The sequence below is a fragment of the Vulpes vulpes genome, chromosome 10 (genome assembly GCF_048418805.1).
Source record: "Vulpes vulpes isolate BD-2025 chromosome 10, VulVul3, whole genome shotgun sequence".
Classification (NCBI taxonomy): domain Eukaryota; kingdom Metazoa; phylum Chordata; class Mammalia; order Carnivora; family Canidae; genus Vulpes; species Vulpes vulpes.
In genome coordinates, this window is record NC_132789.1 from 20563897 (window position 1) to 20577182 (window position 13286).

Consider the following 13286-nt stretch of genomic DNA (forward strand, 5'->3'; position numbering starts at 1 on the left):
CCTCTAGTGAGGTTTTCTGAAAGTGACATTTCTTTGATTTAAAGGGCGAGTCTCTATTCTGAAATTATATCCCTCTTGCCTTTGTGTGTGAAAACATCCTGTCTTTTAGGAGATGAAAAGAATAGATTTTGTTTCCCTTTCAATGAATTTAGCAAAAGAAGTTAGGATCCTTGCATTGCGTTCTCTCCTCTTTTATAACAGAGAAAAAAAAAACCCCACAACTTCTCCTGGTGAAATGCCAGTCTGGGAACCCACGCACAAGGAAGCGCTTTGTGGGGTACAGCGTGCTTTTTCAGATCTTGTTCTCATTCTGAGACTGATGTGTTTTGCATGCCCCGGGAAGTTGCTTGCCCTCTCTGGGCCTCTCTTTCCTCGTCTGTGAAACTATGGGGTGGGCAGGAGGCGATGGTGGGTTAGGTGACATTCATCAGGGCTCCCTGAACAGAGGGGCTTGGCGGAGAACTGTCCTGAGTGGGGCTTGGAGTTTTCCAGAACATTTTTCCACCGGGTTGAGGACGCCCAGAAGGCAAAGACTTGGGAAATTTTATTTATTCCCCCCACTGAACGTTTGCAAATATTTCAGATGCCTTCTCACCCAGGGAATTTTCCGGAGCTCCTAAAAATACAACTTTAGGAAACACTGTTCTATCCTGGTCTCTCCCCCAGCGTCTGTGCTCCCTCCCCAGCGCCCCAGGGAGCAGCTGAAAAACAGGAGACCCTCCCAGTCCGCATCCTGTGATCCCTGATGTTTGAATATTGTCACATTTTAAATGCAAGGCGACATTTATTGACGTGTCTTAGCTTTTTTAAATTATAAAAATAACATGGGGACACGGTAGAAAATTTGGAAAATCCTGAAAAGCATATAAATGAAGGTAGAAAACAAGCCACCCGTGATCATTTGGGTCTTTGATTTCTCTCATCCACTGGGTTTTGACGACCTTATTGTGTCCAGGTGTGTGTCAGGCTCTGGGTTTGCTGTGAGGGAGGCTGCAATACTGTGGTTTATGGTAAGAAATGCATATTTGGTCTTCCTTCCTGTCTCTGGCACCAAGTTCCTAAAACTCTGGAATTTTCTAAGTGATAAGGAGCAATAAAAGTGTCTTGATATTACGGTAATGAGCTGACTTTTGGACCCCACCTAAGGATGGGGGCTTGTTGCCCGGGGAACTGAGGGGGATTGCCAGGGGAATTGGGGGAATTGCCAGATTTCGGGGGTGGGGGGTGATTGGAACTTTCAGTCCCATCCATGACCCCCAGGGAGGGGGCTGGAAGTTGAATGAATCCCAATGGCCAATGGTTTAATCAATCGTGCCTGTGTAATGAAGTCTCAAAACACAAACAAATAAACACACAACAACCCAAAAGGACAGCAGGGAATTCTGGGTTGGTGGACACATGGAGATTCGTAGAGAGGTATGAGCTTGCTCCAAAGACCTGGGGGCTCCACACCCTCTCCCCAAACCCTGCCTTGTGCATCTCTTCCATCTGGCTGTTCACTAGTTCCACCCTTTTATAATGAACTGGTAAGTAAGATATTTCCAAGTCCTGTGAGCTGCTCTAGCAAATTAATCAAACTCAAGGAGGAGGTGGTGGGAACCCCGCCCCCACCCCGCCCCCCAGCCTGATCTGAACCATAGCAGGCAGCAGGTTGGTCGAAAGCACAGGTGACAGCCGAGACTTGCGATTGGCGTCTGAAATGAGGGGGCAAGCTTGCGGGACTGTGCCCTTAGCCCATGGGATCTGCTGCTGCCTCCAGGCTGACAGTGTCAGAATTGAGTTGAAATTGTAGGACACCCAGCTGGTGTCAGAGAACTGCTTGTGGGTGTTGGGTGAAAACAAACAAACATGTTGGAATTGGTGTCAGAATCAGAAACACAGAGATGACCAAGATACGACCCATCATCCCTGGGAACTTGGAGCTCCGTGTGGGAGCTGGCCACATCAGCAGGCACTTAACACACACTTCCCAGCAGCAGTTGGGAGCTAGGATCAGATACTCAATGTGCAGGGGTGAATGAGAACCTTGAGGGGACCCAGGCTGTGCATAAGAAATTGGGACAAAGGCCACATGTGTGTTAGGGGGAGGTGGCACACAGAGCTGTGGACAACTCTGTCTCAGCTTCCCAGATGACTCGGTCTCAGCTTCCCGGGAGGCTGTGCTGGGGGATATGCCGGAGCTGGCAGGTGACACTAGGGTAGGGCAGGGGGAAGGTGTGCCGGGCAGAGGGCACAGCCTGTGCAGAGGGTGGGCGGGACAGAGGGCCAGAGCCACTGGCACGCTCAAGACCCATCCCAGGAACCAGTGTGAGCTCACCCTGGCTGGCAGGAGATGGGATGCTGTCAGCGTCAGGTGGACAGAGACACAGCTCCCTACCTGGCTTTGCCCCAATCTCTCTGTGTCACCTTGGGTGAGTCTCTGCTTCTACAAGCCTTAGTATACCCATCAGAACCATGCAGGGGTATGGGGTGAGGTGGTTTAGAAGGTCTTCTGAGGTGTGAAGCCCAGAGATTTCCAGTCGCTCACCTGCCTCCTGCGGGTGGCCAGGTAGTGCAATATGGAGGTACCGTGTGTTCTCACTGCTGGCTTTGCACTTACCTGCAATCTTTCCATCCTTCTGCTTCGCTGAAGACAGCCTGGTGCACGTGTAACGGGATTAGCCCTCTCCCTGGAAATTTAAGCTAGAAGCTCTTGCTTGTTGAGCTTCTGAGAAAGATTGAGAACATGGAAAATCCTCAGGCTTCAGATCTGGATTGTAACAGAGCCCCATAGCATTGCGCAGGCTGCTTCACCTCACCGGACCTCAGCTTCCTCATCTGTGAAGTGGGGACATGCCATCTTCCTCATTTGCTTTGTTGGGACATTCCTGTGAAACCTCTAGCTTATTTCTGAAGCCTAGAAACTGCTCCTCAGGAAATGTTAGCTCTTCCTCTGTCCTGGAAACCTACTGTCGGACTGAGGATGACCAGCTGACCACTGCCTATTGCACAGGGCCCGGAGTGGTGGTGGGCAGGGGGGAGGATGTCTCTCCCTACCTCTGCTACAGATTCCTACTCCTTCTCATTCATTGTCCCATTATCCTATGTTTTTTTTTTAAAAAAAGGTTTTATTTGTTATTTTAAAGAGAGTGCAAGGGGAGGGAGAAAGGGAGAGACAATCTTCAAGCCAACGCCTTGCTAAGCACAGAACCTGTCGCAGGGCTCAATCCCAGGACCCTGAGATCATGACCTGAGCTGAAGGCACACGCTTAACTGACTGAGCCATCCAGGCACCTCTTGGTGCAATACTCTTAGAGAAATGATTAACTAACTTTCCTTCAGTAGTTCCCATCCAGGGGCAATTTTGACCTTCAAGGAACACTTGACAATATCTGATGGCATTCTTTGACTATCACAACCCAGGGGAGGGGGGGAATGCTACTGGCATCTGGTGGGTAGAGGCCAGGGGTGCTGCTGACAATCATCCTGGCATGCATGGGCTGGCCGCCCACCCCCCAAACCCCACCACAGAGTGAGAAAACCCTGCTTGTATTTTGCCCATAGGGGATCCCTGGGTGGCTCAGCGGTTTAGCACCTGCCTTTGGCCCAGGGCATGATCCTGGGGTCCTGGGATTGAGTCCCACATCAGGCTTCTGCATGGAGCCTGCTTCTCCCTCTGCCTGTGTCTCTGCCTCTCTCTCTCTCTCTCTGTCTCTCTCATGAATAAATAAATAAAATCTTTAAAAAAAGAATTTCACCCATAGTGGGGCAGGGGAGACTATGGGCTGGTCCACTGAGTACTGGCTGTCCACATCTTTGGACGTGCCCACTGATAACATGAACACTTGGCCACATCCCTTAAAAACACTTTGTAGACATGATGTTTAATGGCTGCTTAGTATTGGCACTTGTCACCAGCCTCGATGTATTAGGTCTTCTCCCGTAGGTGGACAGGAGGCGCTCCCAGGCATTCGCCTTGTGCATCACTTGGTTGTTCTCAGCTTTAAATCAGTTTTTTCTGCCCCCCTTGAGTTTGTGAGTGAAAGAAGTGGGGGAACCCTTCTCACCTCCTCTGACTAGTCCAAGGTCTCGTACACAGCTCTCATCTCCCTTCCCCGGCATTGAATGTTCATTCCCTTTCCTCCTTTGTGTGGGGGAGGTGGGGGTGCTCTCGGGGGGCTGACACCTGTTCTATGCAGTGTCCAGTGTGGACAGCACAAGTTAAACACATTTCAACCAAAAAAAAATTCAGTTTTTCATTTTTCATTTAAATGCCAGCTAGTTGACATACAGTGTGATATCAGTTCCAGGTGTACAGTATCATGATTCGGCACTTCTGGGCATCACCCTGCGCTCATCACGACAAGTGCGCTCTCAGCCTTAAATCTTTATCTACTTTTCAGGTTATTTTGTAAGTCAGCCTCTTAGGGACCAAGCATGGGCTGCTCTAGGTTTCTGCAGACTTGTCATTTGTGGGTGGGATGTCGGTGGCTTCCTGTCAGTGGCCCGAGTCCACCAGCCACATACCTGCCGTTCTTTCTCGGGGGAGGAACAGCCCACCCCCATGGTCAGGTCCCTTCACCAGCCAGCATCAGCTGTGACGCAGTGGATGGAGACTGTTTCTATTTCACATCATTAGTAACTGTAGCTGGCAGCTGAGCTGCCATGACTGTTTTGAGTTACTTAATCTCCTGGGATAACCCAGCCAAACAGTCCCAAGGCTGGTGGCCTTTTGGGGGCATTGGCATCAGACTGGTTGCTTGAGGTTGTCATTGACAACAGTAGTGGCAGTGGGTGCAATAATAATAATAATAATAATAATTACCAATGATAATTAATAACAGCCCCAGCACCATGCCTACCGAACACTTACAATATCCTGGGCTTAGTGCCTTCCAAGGATGTCTCATCCCATCCTCATGAGAACCCCCTGGATAGATTTCACGATCACCCTTGTTTTGCAGCTAGGGAAACTGGGGCCCAGAGAGGTTTAGGAGCTCATGCAAGGTTCCCCAGCTAGGAATTGTCAGAGCCTGAATCTGACTGAGCCCAGGTCTCCCTTGTATGTCACTTCAGCTACTTCCTGGAGCTCATTCTTCCGATTTCTCAGATGGTGAAACTGAGGCCTATAGGACTAAGGTGACTTGCCAGCCTATAGGAAAGCTCTTTATCCACCAAGCTTTGCAAGGTGGAAAACGAGAGAAGAATGTTGCATTGGGCCATGCCAGGTCTCAGCCAGGGCTCTGGCTGAGAATCCCAGCTTTGCCGAAGGCAAGTCCCATTACTGCTCTGGGCCTCAGTTTCCCAAGGTAGCTCAGCCCACCTTGCAGGGCTGTGCTGAGGATTCACCGAGATAAGGAGCATTGGTATCCTTGGCACAAGGCTGGATTTTGAACGGGTGCTCTGTTTTCAGATGTTCTTTTTTTGGAGGGTGGAGACACCTCTGATATAATGGCAGAGACACCCTGCACTGCCCCCTCCCCCCCAACACATGCAGACTTTCCTGGGCCTGGTGAGCCTCGGAGGCTGACTTGTGGCTGGCCACCTACCTCTCCTCTGTGTCACTCACAGCTAAGGAGGTTACCACAAGGTCACTTCCGGCAGCTTCTTCTGGAAGATGCCACGTGGCATGCAGTCCGAGATCAGGGTCAGTACCCTGTGTTGCTGGTTGTGCCTGCCTCTTCCTGCCAGGGTGGGTGGTTCAATGGCTCGGTCTGCATGGAATGATGGGGGAAACCACTTTGTTTCCCTCTGTGGTTGGTTGGTAAGCTTCATCTCCCCATGCTTGACTCCATGACCAGATTTTTTTTTTTAAATGGAAAAATGTCCAAATGTCTAAATGTGGTTAGACTGGCTGTTCTTGTCTCGGGCTTCCTTGCTACTTGTTGATTGCACTACTCAGCCTGTCACTGCCTCCAGGAGACAACGGTGTATATGTGTCCGGGTCTTTAACCTCCAGGCTCACCCACAGGTGGCATTGTGATGATCCTCATGACAGCCCCAGGAGGTGGGTGTTATGGTTATTTCACATCTGAGAAAACAGAAATTCCCGGAGGTTGAGTGGACCCGCCTGATACTAAAAAGCCTGTAAGGGGCAGAGCTGGGATCTGAACTTGGGAAGTCTGACATCGAAGCTAATGTACTCAGGTACTGCACATGCTCCCTCAGGCAGAAGGGCCACCGTCCTGTTCACTGCTGAGTACCCAGCCCCTGGCACAGCTCCTGTCACCTACTGGTTGCTGATGGACCACCCGACTGACCCAGTGGGTCAGAGGTGCCATGAGGATGAGCTGGCCGTGATCTTGAATATGGTGCCTGGCACTCGGCACAAGCCTGTCAGCAATCACCATTGCTCCTGTTGTTTTTATGACTAGCTTCTGAATCTTAGATCTTGGCACCTTCAGAATGCCTGAAGGCTTGGTTTGGCTTTCAGTGTTTGTGGCTGAAATAGAAGAACTGGCTATTTTTGTGCTGTTTGAGTTGGGCCTGGCGCTTGGGCCATAGCCTGCCTCATGAGAGGTTTGCATCTGACTGGAGCCATGAGCATGAAGCCAAGTTGCAGAGCAGAGAACAGGGTCTTGGAGTCAGGCTCTTCTGGTTTCTGATCTCTGCTGAGCTGCTTACTAGTGGAGTGTGGGACTTAACCTCTCAGAGAGTCAGTTTTGCCATCCATAGACTGGGAATGATGATGATGGCATGTCCCTTGTGGGATGTCCCAAGGACTCAGTGAGGTAATGCAAACAAAGCCAGCCCATAGTAGGTCTTGAATAAGTGTTTGCAACTGATGCCAGTATAGACTAATAGGCCCTTGATTCAGTTCAGTTAAACCCATGTGCTAGGCCCGATGTATGTGCTTGGGAAACATCAGTGAACAAGATGGGCAAAGATCCCTGCCTCAGGGATTAACATTCTAGTGGGTTCAGGCAATGAACAATGGGCATGATACCCAAGAACATGGATAGCATGTCAGGGGTAAAGTGTGCTGTGGGAAGAAGGAAGTAAGCAAGTAAGAAGGCTCAGGAGGACTTGATGTGTGGGGCCAGTGGAGGGGCTCCCTGAGAAAGTGACATTTGAACAGAGACTTTGGAAGAGGAGGCCCCTCCAGGCAGGACCACCATCCCCCGTGAGTCTGCAGGATCCTCAGCGTTAAATGGAAAGAGGACCCTTTGATGCTGGTGGCTCCTCAGGCTTGCAGGGCCCCTCTTGGGTCCTTGGTGGGCCTCAACTACCCTCCTGTCCCTTGGGAGCTTCATGCTGACCAGTTGAAATGAACCCTGCTCTCGGACGGAGGGCTTTCAGGCTGGCAGCCCTGGCTGTCCCAAAGGAGCCGTTGCTGAGTTTCAGACATTCCAGGGCTCCAGGAAGGGACATGCCAATTCTCTGACGTCCAAAAGGAATGATAAATGCAGAGTAGAAACTCTGGGGGGAGGTGGGACATGTGGGCAAAACACTTCTGGGGGCCAGGAGTCCCAAGTGTGATTGCTATGTGACCCCAAAGCCATTCCCTGCCCTCTCTGGGCCTCAGTTTCTCTATTAGTATAATGAAGTATAGGACCAGATTCTCCTTAGAGTTGTTTTTTTTTTTCCTGTGCACAATCTCCCTATTCTAGGAGTTCAGTAAAGAAGGGAGTTTTGGGGTCAGACAGACCTGGGTTTAAATCCAGCCTTTCCTGCTGTGTGACCTTGAGCAAGTGGCTTCGTGTCCCTGAGCCTCAGTTTTCTCTCTGGGGATGAGAAACCCCCCTTTCTCGATGGAGATTATATAAGCATCTCATTGCGGGGACCAGTAGGGAGAGCACTTGGCACACAGTAGGCACTAAACAGATGGGAGTGTGCACCTTTTTTTACATTTCTTCCCACCTCGGAACCCGCAAGGTGCAGGAAGTTAACCGGCTGCGCCAGCGGAGGGCGACTTCCAGATTGAGACACTAGAGGGCGCTCCTGTCCTAACAAATCGCGTTGAGCAGTCGTGGCCTTTTTATTTTATTTTATTTTTTTTAATTTTTAAAAAAGATTTTATTTATTTATTCATGAGAGACACACAGAGAGAAGCAGAGACACAGGTAGGGGGAGAATTAGGCTCCCTGCGGGGAGCCTGATGCAGGACTCAATCCCAGGACCCCAGGATCACGACCTGAGCCAAAGGCAGATGCTCCACCACAGAGCCACCCGGGTGTCCCAGCAGTGGCCTTTCCAGTGCAAGGCTGTACCCTTTACACACCTGAGGGTGTATAACCCTTTTCAGCCAGGCAGGTGCCTGAATTATCTCCATGTTACAGATGGGGACGCTGAGGGAAACCTGACTTGTCTGAGGGTCAAACGGTGGGGAGGCGTCAGAACCTGGTTTCTGCGGCAGGCCTGTTTCACCTGGAGCCCCTGGTCACTCTCTGCACCCCGAGGTCTACTGCAGCCTGAGAAGTCATAGAAGCTATTGCCATAAGTTGAAGAGCCGGGCCAGCCCCTGGCCCCTGGTGATTTGGGTCCAGTATGGGGAAGGGAGTATGGTGTAGAGTGTAAATGATCCAGGGGGGTTTGGGTAAGTTTTGCTGAATCCTAGGATGTGGTTCTTGGAGAGATGTTATACCTGCAAGGTTTTTTGTTTTTTGTTTTGTTTGTAGCAAATCTGGCTTCAGCCCATTCGTAATGGAGGAGTGAAAAACTTGATGCAGGTCTGTTTTGCCACCAACTTTTGTCACTGGTGGGCAGAGGGCTTTTCCAGAGCTGCAAAGGAACTTGGATTTGGGACTTAAAAGCTGAATGAATAAACCATTTCTGTGCTTGAGGCAGAACTGATACATGGGAGGCAGCCTGGGAGCCAGGATCCTGGGGTGTTGTCCCAGCTGTGTGACCCGGCACCAGTTACTGCGCCTCTCTGGGCCACCACCTTCATCTCTGAAATGCCATCATTGGCCTGACTCGAAGCCGACTTGCTATGCAACAGGCCCGGAGCTGGGTCTTAAAGCCTGAGTAGGACCAGAGGGGAAGGCCATTCGGGTGGCAGGACCGGCACAGGTGCAGAGGCCTGGCAGTTCTGGAAGAGGCGGGACGTTTGAGGGTGTATTTGGAGTCTGAAGGACACAACATAAATATTTCTTCAAGGGGGAAGTAACGTAAGCATGAGAAGGTTGTCAAGAAATTTGGTCCAAATTATTAGTTTCAGAAAACATCTTGTTTAAAAAAAAAAATCATGCTTTCTTTTTAAGAAAACCCATTATTTTATGTAGAAACTGTGAGGGCGGGGGGGGGGGGACTGTTTGCAGATGTATTCTGTTTCACGTTATAGTATTAATATTTTATATTAAACATGTATTTATAGAACAGAAGCACATTTGGGACGCCTGGGTGGCTCAGTGGTTGAGCATCTGCCTTTGGCTCAGGTCGTGATCCCAGGATCCTGGGATCGAGTCCCCCATCGGGCTCCCTGCGGGGAGCCTGCTTCTCTCTCTGCCTGTGTCTCTGCCTTTCTCTCTGTGTCTCTTATGAATAAATAAAAATTTTAAACAAGTTTTTAAAGAAACATAAGCACATTCGTGTTAACATATTATTATTTTATAGTTGTAATATAAATGTATAATAGAGTAACAGGAGATGTTTGTTTACCTCTTCCTGTGGGGAAGTCTCCCGGGCTACGGGGGAGGGGCAGGCCTCATTACAGGGCAGCAAACCAGGTGGGCTCGGGACAGCAGCAGAGCCCTCCGCCGCCGAGTGCTGCTGCTGGTGTGGGTGGTGACGGGGTGGGGGTGCTCCTGGGTGCACAGAACCCCAGAGTGTGTGTTCAGGGGGACCGCCATATCAAAATAGCACAGCCCAGGTAGCTTGAACAGCAGGAGTGTGTTTCCTCTCAGTTCTGGAGGCTAGGAGCCCACGATCGGGGCGTCGGCAGGGCTGGATTCCCCGGCGGCCTCTGCTTGCGAAGGGGCTGCCTTCTTCCTGGGTCCTCGCGTGGTCTTCACTTTCTCCCCCCCTGGCATCTCTGTGTGTCCTAATCTCTTCGGAGGACACCAGTCAGGTTGGATCGGGGCCCACCCTAAGTGGCTTCATTTTAACCCCCTCTTTAAAAGCCCTGAGTCCAAACACCATCACGCTCTGAGGTCCTGGGACTAGCGAGGGCTTCTGCATACAAATTTGGGGGAAATACACGCAGTTCCGGCCCGGCGGCCAGGCAGCAGGCAGAGTGGTTTGCACGGCCTCGTTGTGTCCTCAGGGCAGTCCTGGGAGGGAGATGCTGTCATCATTCCCATTTCGCAGATGCAGAGACTGAGTCTCAGAGCAGTGAAATGGCCTGTGGAAGAGCACAGGTGGCTCAGTGGGGGGGCTGGGGTTGGGTCCCCCACTGTCAGGAAGTGGTGAAGTTGCAAAAGCTGCAGCCAGGGAGGGAAGGCCCTCTGCAGACCTGGTGCTGCCCTGGTGTGGTGGCCTCTTGGCCACCTTCCCGGGGTGAGGAGTGGGGGTGGGGGGCCTGCCCGCTGCTCTGCCCCTGACCGCCTGTGTTTGCCCAGAGCAGCCTGGGCCCCTGAAAGCAGCCTTTGTCTTCCAGTTCATTCCTCCCAGAGGGATGACCTAAGTCCCTTCTTGGAAACAAAGCGCTGACCTGCCCCATGAGTTCAGGCCAGCCCCAGTCACCTCCGGCAGAGTCTCCCGGGCTACGGGGGAGGGTGCAGGCTTGGTTACAGGGCAGCAAATCAGGTGGGCTCGGGACAGCAGCAGAGCCCTCGCCCGTCTGGAGCGCTGATGCTGGTGTGGGTGGTCATGGGGTGGGGGGTGCTCCTGGGTGCACAGAGCTCTACAGTTTGCAAAGCTGTCCCACTCTTCCTGGTTTAGTGGATCCTCTCAGACTGTGCAAGGTCCTCAGGGCAGGGACTCCGACAGGCAGGTATCAGCTGTCTTGAGGAACCACTCCAAAACATGAGGGTGAGAACCAACCACTATTTATTAGGCATGAGTATTCAGTGGGCCGGGAAATCGGGCAGGGCTCGGTGGGGACAGCTGCTCTGTGATACTTGGGATGAGCTGGGAGCCCTGAATGGCTGTGGGCTGGAATCCTCCGGAAGCTTCTCACCTCCCTGCCCTGGGGCCTGTGATGACTCGGGAGCTAGTCTTCTGTGGGACCGCTGAGTGGGCACCTAAATGCAGCCACTGCAACCCAGGCTTTCCCACAGCGTGGTGGCGCAGGGCGCCCCGAGTGGGTGTTGGGGCCCATGAGGCAGCTGCCACATCACCCTTCATGATGGACAGTGTCACCTCTGCTATTCTCTGTGGATCAAAGTGCTCAAGCTTCCGCGTAGATTCAGGGAGAGGGGAGGTGGACCCCACCTTTCTTTTTTTTTTTTTTTAAAGATTTTTATTTACTTACTCATGAGACACACACACACACACAGAGAGAGAGAGAGAGACAGGCAGAGACACAGGCAGAGGGAGAAGCAGGCTCCATGCAGGGAGCCCGATGTGAGACTCGATCCCAGGACCCCAGGATCACACCCTGAGCCTAAAGTGGACACTCAACCACTGAGCCACCCAGGTGCCCCTGGACCCCACCTTTCAATGGGACGAGTGCCAAATGACTTGCCAGCTGTGTTTCAAAGCCACCACAACTGTAAGTGAAGGAAAATGTGACTAGGTGTCATTTATTGAGCACTTACTATGTGCCAGGCTTCCTGCAGATAAACCTGTGGGATCCTTCCCACAGCCCCAGGAGGGAGTGGAGTCAACGCCTGTTGTTTCCTGACACATTTGGCCTGTGAGGGTGGGGGCACCCAGGGAAATCAACAAGGCTGTTGGCAGTTTGGTGGCAGACTTGCCACTGTCGGAAGTTGTGGGCTGACTTGTTTCTTTTTCCCTTCCTTCTCTAAACTTAGAATATTCCTTGAGTTCTTGAAAATTCTCACTTAGGTGTCTGATTCATCTATTCCCCACTCACCCATTCTTGCCTTTGGTGCTCATCTTGAGCGGTTTCTCTCCCTGTGTGCTGAGTTCCCCCATTAGGAACTGGGGAGTTACCCCCATTACCCCCTCTCCCCTGTGAGGAGGGCGCTCTGCACATTTCCCAGCTGCCTGGCTCTCTTGGAGCTTTTGAGGAATGGTCAAGTGGGGTCTTGTGGGCCCCATGGAGGAACCAAGCCCTTACTCACCCCTGTGTGAGCACTGGGTTCTCTGTTTCCTCCAGGGCCAGCCTTGGGGCTCATTCATGGGCCTTCCAGGGTCTAACATCCAGTAGGTACCCAGTATTTGTTTGGTGAGCTGAACCCATCAGGGATGAAGGAGTGAAGAACAGCTGGCTGGTCGAGGGCAAAGGTTGTCTCCTACCCACATCCCCTGACACATAGCAGGCGCTCAATAAGGGCTCACTGTACTGCACAAATGAAGAAATGAATGGGTGGATGAGCCTGAGAGCAGTGACTGTGCCCCGTATTTGTGTTCTTGTCGCACAACGTAGCACTTGACACCCATTCACGCTGTTGACGAATGTTCAGCAGAATGAGTGAATGAATGAAAAGCGAAACTCCCCAGTTCCTAGGCGTGTATACAGTAGGTGCTCAATAAAGGCATGGTGCACAGTAGGTGCTCAATAAATGCATGTTTAACTGACCACATGAGTGAATAAATGAAACTTTGTAGAGGAGGTAAGTTCTGTATCTTGTCCATGTCTTTATGCCGGTTTTAGTACAGGACCAAGCATACAGCAGGTGCTTAGCAGATGCTTCATGGGCTGCCCTGACCTTTGTAGGAGTTCCTGTCCCCAAGAAGGGCTGAGAAGGGAAGGCTGGCGGGGTGGACCTCGTCCGTCTCGATTTGGCCCCTGCCCTGCCCCCTGGGCCCCACCGCAGACTTTTCCTGTTGTTCCAGTCTGCACAGGTGGACAGGAAGTCCCCGAAAGCCTGCCTGAGAGCTGCTTCCCTCTTTTCTTCATGCCGGGCTGGCCGTGAGTGGGGCCAAGGCACCCCTCTGGGCCCTGGCACCGTCTGGCCGTGGATCAGTACCTCCCTGAGGCCCCTCTTCCTGCCCGTGTTAGCAGTTTCTATTCTCGTGCTGCACCCGGCAAGGGCAGCCCAGGAGAATGTTCTACACCACAGAGCCAGCCCCTGCAGATCACCTTGTTCTGACATGGCCGGGCAAGGTAACCGCCCAATAGCATCAAGCACAGAACAGTCAAGGCTTTGGGGCTTTGGGGTCTGTGAGACCAGGGTTCAAATCTGCCTTCTTGACTTTAAATGTGAAATAAACCTTTAAAAAAATAAAAAAAACCCAGGATCCTATTTCCCACTTGGCTCCATGTCTCTTGCTTTTTTAAACTCCCGTGTGCCAAGGCG

General features: G+C 51.7%; 1 protein-coding gene across 5 annotated transcripts in view; it reads left to right on the top strand.

The window, feature by feature from the left end:
* Positions 1-13286, top strand: part of KIAA1671 (KIAA1671 ortholog) — a 201523-nt gene that overhangs the window by 99590 nt on the left and 88647 nt on the right. The window lies entirely within an intron of this gene.